Below are 9,421 nucleotides of genomic sequence, written 5' to 3'. Positions count from 1 at the left end.
AATTTTTTTAATTTTTTCATGTCAAGTAAACATTTTAGCTTAGATTTATGGTTCAATCCATTTTTTTACATTGATAGAATCTAAATGGGCAGCGGGACATTAAACTGAATTTATTAATTTGATCAGAGCATTTTTTTTTAGATTAAGCAGGATTTGCACATGCGCATTGTTGACTTGCAGATCCGGCTCTCTGTGGTTCAAAAAAAAAAAAAAAAAAAAAAGTCTGAGAACTGTCTGAGAAGAACACAGCACGAACTTGAGCGGTGGCCGTCAGACCCATCCAGCCAGGCTCCGAGACAGAACTACGAGGAACATTGATAAGGTAAGAGAAACTTTGTCTACCGTTAACGTTTTTACCTCAAGTATATCTGACGGGACTTGAGTCTGGCCGTAATTTCAGCGCTAACGCTTGATAGCGTGTAAATTAACTTTTAAGATAGCACTCGAAATGTTCGTAATCTTCATTCAAACTATAACGTTCGGTTATTTTAGCCCCTCATTGGGTGGGTGAGTAATAACCTAAATGCATGCAAACTATCTAAATTCATTTTGTGGGGGCATTGACCGTGTCAAGGGAAAGAGTTAACAATAACATTTCTCGAAACAAGTGCAGTTATAGCCTATATAAGATACTATATTTTCTGCTTAACTTTTATTAGACTCCAGTTCAAAAGAAAAGTGTGTTTTTTCGCTGAGCACATTCTCTGCAGTCCGAGCGCGCTGAAGCGCTTGCTCATATATCTGAGGTAAATCATTAACACCATCACTGCTTACAGTATTGAACTAAATACATTACAATCAGCTAAAACGAATAAGCAGGTTACTTTTCTGAAAAAGAGTGCTCCCGAGTCTGTGTTTCTCACAGTTTGCGTGAATCGCGGCACAGTTCCACACACACACACACAAAATACCGGCAGTTCAATAGTGAAACTCGCAGCTCTTAAAGGGGCCACACTCTATTCCAGCTCTTAAAGGGTTAGTTCACCCAAAAATGAAATTAATGTCATTAACTCCTCACCCTAATGTCGTTCCTTACTTTTAAGACCTCCATCTTCACACACAGTTTAAGATATTTTATATTTTAGTCCCAGAGCATATGCAGTCAATGCCCACTTTACTGTCCATTTCCAGAAAGCTAATAAAAACATAATCAAAGTAGTCCATATGTGACATCAGTTGGTTGATTAGATTCTCTTGAAGCATCGAAAATACATTTTGGTCAAAAAATATCAAAAAGACTTTATTCAGCATTGTCTTCTCTTTCGTGTTCCTAAAAAAAGATTAAAACGGTTCGTGAATCAGTGAATTGATCAATGATTCGGATCGCCAATGTCACGTGATTTCAGCAGCTTGGGAGTTCGACACGCGATCCGAACTGCTGAAATCACGTGACATTGGCGATCCGAATCATTGATTAATTCACTGATTCATTAACCATTTTAATCTTTTTTTGAGGAACACGTCGTAGATTGAAAGTCATAGTTTTTGTGATACTTGGACCAAAATGTATTTTCAATGCTTCGAGATTCGAATTAACTAACTGATGTCACATATGGACTGCTTTGATGATGATTTTATGAAAGTGAATGTTTTAGGTCAGCATATAGCAGAGAATAGACTGGGCACACGACTACTCGTTTACGTATGGCATTTGCCATACCCTGGCATTCCACATTTTTAGACCTAACTGTTGATTCACTAATGAGTTGTTGTTGTTGTAATTTAGTACGGTTGTGCTGGGGATTCTGTTTTGTGTTCACCATCTTCTAAACTTATTTCTGTATGCTCTACTTTTAAGATCAATTTAAGTTCATGCGAATTACAACAGTTCCTTTGGTGACAAGTTGGATTACAAGTTCTTGGTGCAGTTGGACAAGCACTCCACCAAACTGTTGGAGGTCATCAGGAGCAAGGGAGGAGTCCACCAGGACATTGCAGGTTTTAGATGAGGTATCTATGAATTTGATAATCAGTGGGATCCATGGCTGAATAGTGTTTTTTTTTTTTTTTTTTTTGTAATTGTTTAATTTTAATTCATAGTTATTGTTCTTACTCAGACTGCAGACATCACCATCAGAAGAGAATGCATCCTCAAATCTCTGATCTACCTCGGCGAACCTTTTGCGCACCTTTTCAAAGAATACCAGGTAAGGGCATCTCTCTCACTTGCTCACACAAATAACACCTACAGACTAACATGGTCATAGTCTAGGTTTTCCTAGCCACTTTTAATAAATAGGGGTGTGATGAGAAACTCAGCTCACAAGATGAGATTTTAGCACGATTTATAAGAAATCTTTGTTGCTGAATTTTGAGCTGTGAACACTTAGACCATGTCCAGACGTACCAAAACAATCTTTTTTTCCTTGTCTTCCCTGGAACACTGTCAAAATAAGTGTGTCCAAAGGAATCCATTTGCAAATGACTTAACACCTATATGCTATGTAAAATCCATGCCTGGTCCTCTCTCTTCCTTCACTGTCGTCGCTCCTCCTTTTATTCTCCCTTCACTCCTCTGTGAAAGCTCTGAGACCAGTGTGACGTGCAGTTGGCACTGATCATCCAATTACTTACCGGCCTCGCTTTGCTCTCACTCGTCACGCGCCTATTCAAGTTCAGTTTAGAGTGTGTAAGAGCTGAAAATGGGAGAGTTCTGAAATTATAATGTACTTATTTTCTCTTTGTTTTTTATGCAGGAAAATGAGATTGAAGAACTGGAGCAAACAACCATGGCGATCTTTATCACTGGGAAAGAGGATCCTCTTCATCCACCAAAAGACATTAAAATTGTCATTGAAGGATCAGAGGTCCGGAACCTGCTTGCTATATTGCATACAAATAGGTTATATTTAAAGGTTTAGTTCGCCCAAAAACGAATATTCTGTCATTAAAGGTCCCGTTCTTCGCAATTCTATCTTTCAAACTTTAGTTAGTGTGAAATGTTGCTGTTAGAGCATAAATAATACCTGTAAAATTATAAAGCTCAAAGTTCAATGCCAAGCGAGATATTTTATTTAACAGAAGTTCCCTTTCAAAGCCTACAGCGAGCGGCCGGTTTGGACTACACCGCTGCACTTCCTGCTGTGATGACGTCACTAGAACCGTTTGTTGACTAACGCTCCACCCACAAGAACACACAAAATAGGGGGCGTGGTCTCGTTGCTCTCCTACGTGGAGAAGAGCGCATTCAGCGCTTGCATCGCCCCGTTATGGTAAGAGGCGGGACCTTTCCGGGCAAAGTGCGCTAAGCTGCTGTCCAATCACAACACGGGAAGCGCTGGCCCAATCAGAACTCTTTATGGGTCTTAAGAGAGAGAAATGACATTGGTGTCATTAAAGGCCTGTCTGAGCCATCGGATTTCAACTAAAATATCTTCAATTGTGTTCCGAAGATGAACAGAGGTCTCACTAGTGTCGAACAACATGAGAATAAGTGATTAATGACAGAATTTTTATTTTTGGGTAAACTAACCCTTAAAATGTAGAGCTTACAGCTCTGTATCAGAAACTGATGCAGTGTTCACTGTTCACTGTCTGAGGAGCAGTTCCAGGATTTGTCTCTGGTGTTCAGCTGAAAGAGACTGTTCATCATCATATACATTTATGGACATGAAATACATTTGTATCTTAATATTTTAATTGTATTTTAGGATGTTTTATGGTGAACTGTGTTGTCAGGACAAACATTCCTAATTTAATATTACTACTAATGTGATGTCATCAAGTGGTGATTTGATTATTTGTAACAAATTTGTATTTTTGTGTGAAGCAGACTGTTCTTCATACATGTGAACATGTTCATTGAACAATAAATATAAATGTGTTCTAAAGGAAAGTGTTATGATAGTCATTGATCAAAATGTTTTAAAAGCTTTTTTTGTTTTGATTATACATTTTAAATAATGACATCTTAATTTGAGACAACCTAAAATAATTAATTTACTTTGGCCTATAAATATTACTTTGTTTTAATTTAAATAATTAGTTTATCCCAACATAAAATAATGATTTGTTAGTTTGATCCAATTTAAAATAATTAGTTTGTTCCAATCTAAAATAATTAGTTTAATCAACCTTTAAAAAGTGGTTGCATGGATTTAAACTTTTCAAATTAAACTAAATTAAATTATTTACTTGAGTCAATGTAAAATATTTCGTGTGATCGATTACTTCAATTTTTTTAAGTTGATCCAAGGGTTTTATTTTTTCAGTGTACAGGGACAGTGTGTGTCACCTTAAGTTAACGTGTGGCGTTGGTCTTTGAAACGCCTGCTGTGTGGCTCAAAACACACAACTTTATTCGTAAAGATAATGAATATAATGAATTTGGACGATAAAATCTTATTAAAACTGGGCACTTTTTGTTTATTGTCAGGTTATGGAGTCTGGCGCCTCGCAGCATCTTTCAGCTACAAATGAAACGCAGGACAGTGGTCTCAAGTTCAAAGTCCACCCGCAGACCGATACGGTGGAAATGGGATAACAGACCGGTTGATTACACTTGAATTACTTTTAAATGTTTAATTTTTACTTCTAAAATGTTTGTTACATGAGTTTAAATGTTGTAAAATAACTGTTATTCTTTACATGTCAAAAGAGTAATATATGCTGTAACGTTATTGCTGTACTTGTCGACAATAAAGGCCATGTCATGTATAAGTGTGTTTGTGTGGACTGTGGAGTATTTTACAAAGGTTTAGAGGAAATTAAAGTTATACTATACAAGTTAGTAATACTCATAAATAAAAACAGTTCATATTAGTCATAAATATTGTTTTTAAAATGCTTTTTACCCAATTTTTTCTACTCAATTGAATTTGTTAATGTAACAAATGCAGTTACTCAGATCTACTTAATTTTTTTACTTACATTTACTCAGTTCTTATGGTGTCTATAATTGATTTCACTGCTTTAAAATTTACTCATTTTTTTTAGTGTAAAAATGTTTCACCAAAAAAAATGAGTAAATCATAGTATTAGTTTTTAGAGTGTATACATATCTGTTTACATCTCAAAAAAAGTGTTTTGGGGTTTCATGACCCTTTAAATGGCAGACAATGATTTTGGATTGCGAGGTTGGCCTTTATTTTTGGTATCGAATGGGGGCCCAAAATTGCTAGTGGCGCCCCTGTCTGTGCCAGAGTAGTTCATGTTAACATTTATTTTTTAAAAAAAAATATGTATGGACCCTTTTCACAGTTATATGCAATGTGACTACAATTACTTTATTATCTCAGCTATATATAACAATGTTAAATTGAATATTTAGGTTGCTGTACATTATTTTAAGATTAAAATGCATGAAATGGTCAGGCTCAGGGTCCCCCTGCAAATAGTTTTATTTGAAGAACCTGTTTTTAGAGGAATTATGATTAGTTTTATTTCGTATTGATCATTCTGAGGAAGTCCATTTGAGACACACAAAGATGCTCAGTGACATTATTAAAGGAGTCAGTGATGCAAATGTGAAGCTTTTTAATAGGTCTTTTCATGGTGTTGAAGAAGAGGGCTGGTCAAGTGTCAGAATAGAAACCATCTACTTCCTCTTATTCATCACTCCTGCTCCACTGCAGACTCACACAGCATCTCTAAATCTTCTAAAATGGTAAGTTATACTTCTTCACCACTTAATGATACCATTGTTAGTGGATTTCAAATAGTGTCAGTATTGGTCACATTGTAAAACTGGTCTCGTCAAAAAAGCTCCTAAAAAGAGCACATACAATAAGACTTTTAATATTCAGTTATGAACAGAATGCCCTTTTCACAGAATATTTGTGCTTTAATGTGCTTTGTGAGTACATGTTTGTGTATGAAGTGTTTGTGTGTGTTTTCTTCAGGTTTTTGCTGTACCTCTGAGGATCCTCCTGATCTGCCTGCTTCACTTTTGTACTTGTGCTGTGGGTGAGGATGTGGACCCAACAACGCTCATGAATATTGTGAAGAACTTTAAGAAGAAGTAAGTTGTTCTGATTGAACATATTAATAGAATTTACAATTTTAAATAATAATAAATAAAAAAAACCTCTGCATTACATGATCAAAATCATGAAATGACAAGAAATATATTAAGAAAAACTACAAAGACTGTAAAAGAGATTGTATTGAGTTCTACATTTTGAATTATTTGTTAATTATTGCACCATCATACAATCATATTTAAAATTAAACTATTTCAAAATTTTCTAATTATATATATATATATATATATATATATATATATATATATATATATATATATATATATATAAAGCATTTTCTTACTATTTCTTAATTTTATAAGCTCACAAAATTCCCACTGCTTTATTTTCCAGGTTGCGTGGCATGGGACAACAATACGCTATCGTGTTCAGAGTCGAGAAGAAACAATGTCTTCAAGGTTCTGACTATTTTCCTCTGAACTGAAGTGAAAGAAAAACTTAAGAACAACGAGGTTTATGTGAGTGATAACCTCATTGCTGCGAGTTCTGGTTAAGTAGAACATTCAGAGTATCGCCTGAAGGATCATCTGAACACCGTCTTGAATGTAGCAGACAAATGTGTGGTTTATTTCACTGTAAATTCACCCTGTTTGAAAACATGCCTATCAGACAATGGGCGATACAACATTAAAGGCAGTCTTAAACTTTTAGACAAATATAATGGAAATAAAGCATTTGCATTCAAATTAATCTGGAAACATGATGACAGGAAAGCCGTGATAACCAGACTGAAGGCAATAGCTCCTACTTTGCCATACTATCAGTGTGAGGGAAACAATGCATGTGATCGCCTGAAGATAGAAGACTGATGCTTTTCTTCTACACAGACAGTTTTATTTAGCTGGGACTTTTTCATTTTTAATTCCAGTACAACATTTAAACTAGCAAATTAAATCTATAATCTGTAAAATACAAATGTGATATTGTGTGCTTGTATATGCCAGTTATTGTTAGACGAATGTCAGCATGTCTGTTTACTCCTGGAGCAAATAAAATACATTTGTGGTTCAAGTATTATTACATTCAAACACTATAGATATATTATTATGTGATACGTTACCCAGTCATTTATATATCCTTCCATTATCTTACACATTTTCTCAATTGCTTTAGCTCAAATTTCGAATAAGAGTTTTTTCTCTAAACTATAAGTTCAGATCTCTGAACAATTAGTTTCTTATTCACATCAGATTAGAATTTCTTATTGATTTAATCAAATTGCATTCGTTTTGGCACATGTGTACATGTACAATTGTCACAATGACTAAATGCACGTCTTGTTGATTAAAACTGATGAGTTGATTCTCAGTAAAACTGTCAAACTCTTCGCAACTTATAAACATTCTTTCATCGTGTGAGCCATCACATGCAAAATGATCACCCCGCCGTCTAATAAACTGTTTGCTTGCATTTAGATTCACCCCTTTCATTCTGACATATCTCCACCATTTCTGAACACGGAGGAACATCATTCACAGCCCTGAACAGCAGCAGCTACATCAGTACTTATTCGTGAATATGTTTACTTGCTCATGTTTAAACTTTATATTTATTTTTGTATAAATGTGTTACATGTAAGCTGAACATTTTGTCAAGGAAGAGCAATAGATATGTATGTGTTAGAGAAAGACTTACAGCTTTTCTCAGTTCTCTTCTTCTCCAAACACAGATCACTGCTCTCAAAACATTTAACGCCTTGTAATTGTCCTAAACATTGTACGTTTTTATTCATTTTATTCAAATTACAAATCATATGCATAATGTTCTCAAAACATGATGTTCTGTGGACTGTTGCACATAGCTGGTTTCAGTTGTTACCCAGGTAAGTGTAGTTCGAGCAAACTCTGGTTTTTTTTGGGCTCAAGAAGATGGATTGGTTTTTATCAGTGTTTATCACCATGGTAACTTACACTACATGGCTAACCTGCTCTGAAGCAGAATTTATTCAGGCTTAGAGATGGCAAACCCAAACTGGACCAATCAGCTGCAAGTCAACTGCTCATCCTTTGGCGATAATTATTATTTATTATATCTATATTATACGAATTATAATTACTTTTAATTAGACCTATTATAATATATTCATATAATTATTATATTAATTGACAAGTAGACAAATATTAATATAAATATAAAACATGCATTCATAATTCTTTTAAAAAAACGTGTTTTCATTTTTAGCTTTGTGAATCTATAATTATTAGGCATATTACTTTGATTCACATCATGCATTGATATAGTCAGATCATCTTTCAGCTGCCTTCTCAAACTCTCGCCGCAGCAGCAGTTTTTATTCCTGCCTTGTAAACACATTTAATTTCATAATAATTTATGAATAAATCTCTAAATCTTTAGAAGAGAAGTGAATCAATCGGACTCTGTGATTGGCTGTTTGCCGCACGTGTCACACTTTCAGGTGCACCCTTCAGAGTTAATCGCTAACTCTGGATTAAACCTGAGTTGACTGTGAAAGTTTATACCGAGCTTTGAGAAACAGTTGAACTTGATCTAAACCAGGGGGGATTTATCTGGATTTGTCAACTCTAAACTTACTCTGAAACTCAGAGGCTGTTCAGCTTCATGCAACAGGCCTTCGATGTCCCAGCAAACAGTTTAGAGAATGTTAAGACTGTTTCGAAAAATGTGCCAAAGTAATTGAGAAAAACTGTGACATGAAATGCTATAGATGTGCACAGATGTAGAGGTATTAATACACAATTATGTGACCAGAAGTTGAGTGTGACTGAAAAAAAAAAAAAAAAAAAAAAAAAACCTGCCAGATGATTTATTTCCATTATATAATATTTTAAACAAATAATATTATACACATATCACCACTTTGGAATTATAAGGTTCAATCTGCATCCTGAGCAGGTTTTGAGATATTGAGTTTTTGCATAGGAAAAACAACAAGGGAACAAGTCTGAATTATATTATATTATAAATGAGAAAGTACAACATCAAAACCTTCATAAATTTGTAAATGGGGATTTTTGGAACAGGTCAAATGCAGAAAGAACATTCTAATTCTAAAAAATCCCATTCCGCTTGGAATTATAAGGTTCTATCTTACAAAATATTAAATGAGGCAATAATTTTCAAGAAATCTAAACAGTTTACTTATAATTTGTTTTAAAACATAAATTAGTGTTAAAGGTGCACTATGCAGCTTTCCGTCCACTGGAGGGCGCCTATTCAAAACAAATGCGTAATTTGATGACGCAAAGTGTGAGTGCAGCATCTTGGGAGATGTGGTCTTCTCATCACGGCCGGTGGAAATTAGGACTCGGGCAGAAATCACGTTCATGCATGCAGATGCAGTTATATAAAAGCCGAAACCGAGGGTAGCGCAGATATGACGCAATTGACAGGCGACTCCCTCAAATGCAATGCTGAAACGTCCCTGTCCTTAGTTAAAATAGCAATTTTCTCACAATTTA

At 35.0% G+C, this 9,421-nt stretch overlaps 2 long non-coding RNA genes across 2 annotated transcripts; both read left to right on the top strand.

Annotated features, from left to right (window-relative positions):
• Positions 1–227: 227 nt before the first annotated feature.
• On the top strand, positions 228–3,982 carry LOC137085310 (uncharacterized). The gene is made up of 4 exons (XR_010906957.1): positions 228–322; positions 1,799–1,950; positions 2,058–2,147; positions 2,697–3,982. It is a non-coding gene; the product is annotated as an uncharacterized lncRNA (long non-coding RNA).
• A 1,162-nt stretch (positions 3,983–5,144) lies between these two features.
• LOC137084813 (uncharacterized) lies at positions 5,145–6,987 on the top strand. The gene is made up of 3 exons (XR_010906802.1): positions 5,145–5,605; positions 5,841–5,959; positions 6,315–6,987. It is a non-coding gene; the product is annotated as an uncharacterized lncRNA (long non-coding RNA).
• The last annotated feature ends 2,434 nt before the right edge of the window (positions 6,988–9,421 follow it).

This window comes from Pseudorasbora parva, chromosome 8 (genome assembly GCF_024679245.1).
Source record: "Pseudorasbora parva isolate DD20220531a chromosome 8, ASM2467924v1, whole genome shotgun sequence".
NCBI lineage: Eukaryota > Metazoa > Chordata > Actinopteri > Cypriniformes > Gobionidae > Pseudorasbora > Pseudorasbora parva.
The sequence above is the reverse complement of the archived record's forward strand: the minus strand, read 5'-3'. Positions and strand labels throughout refer to the sequence as shown.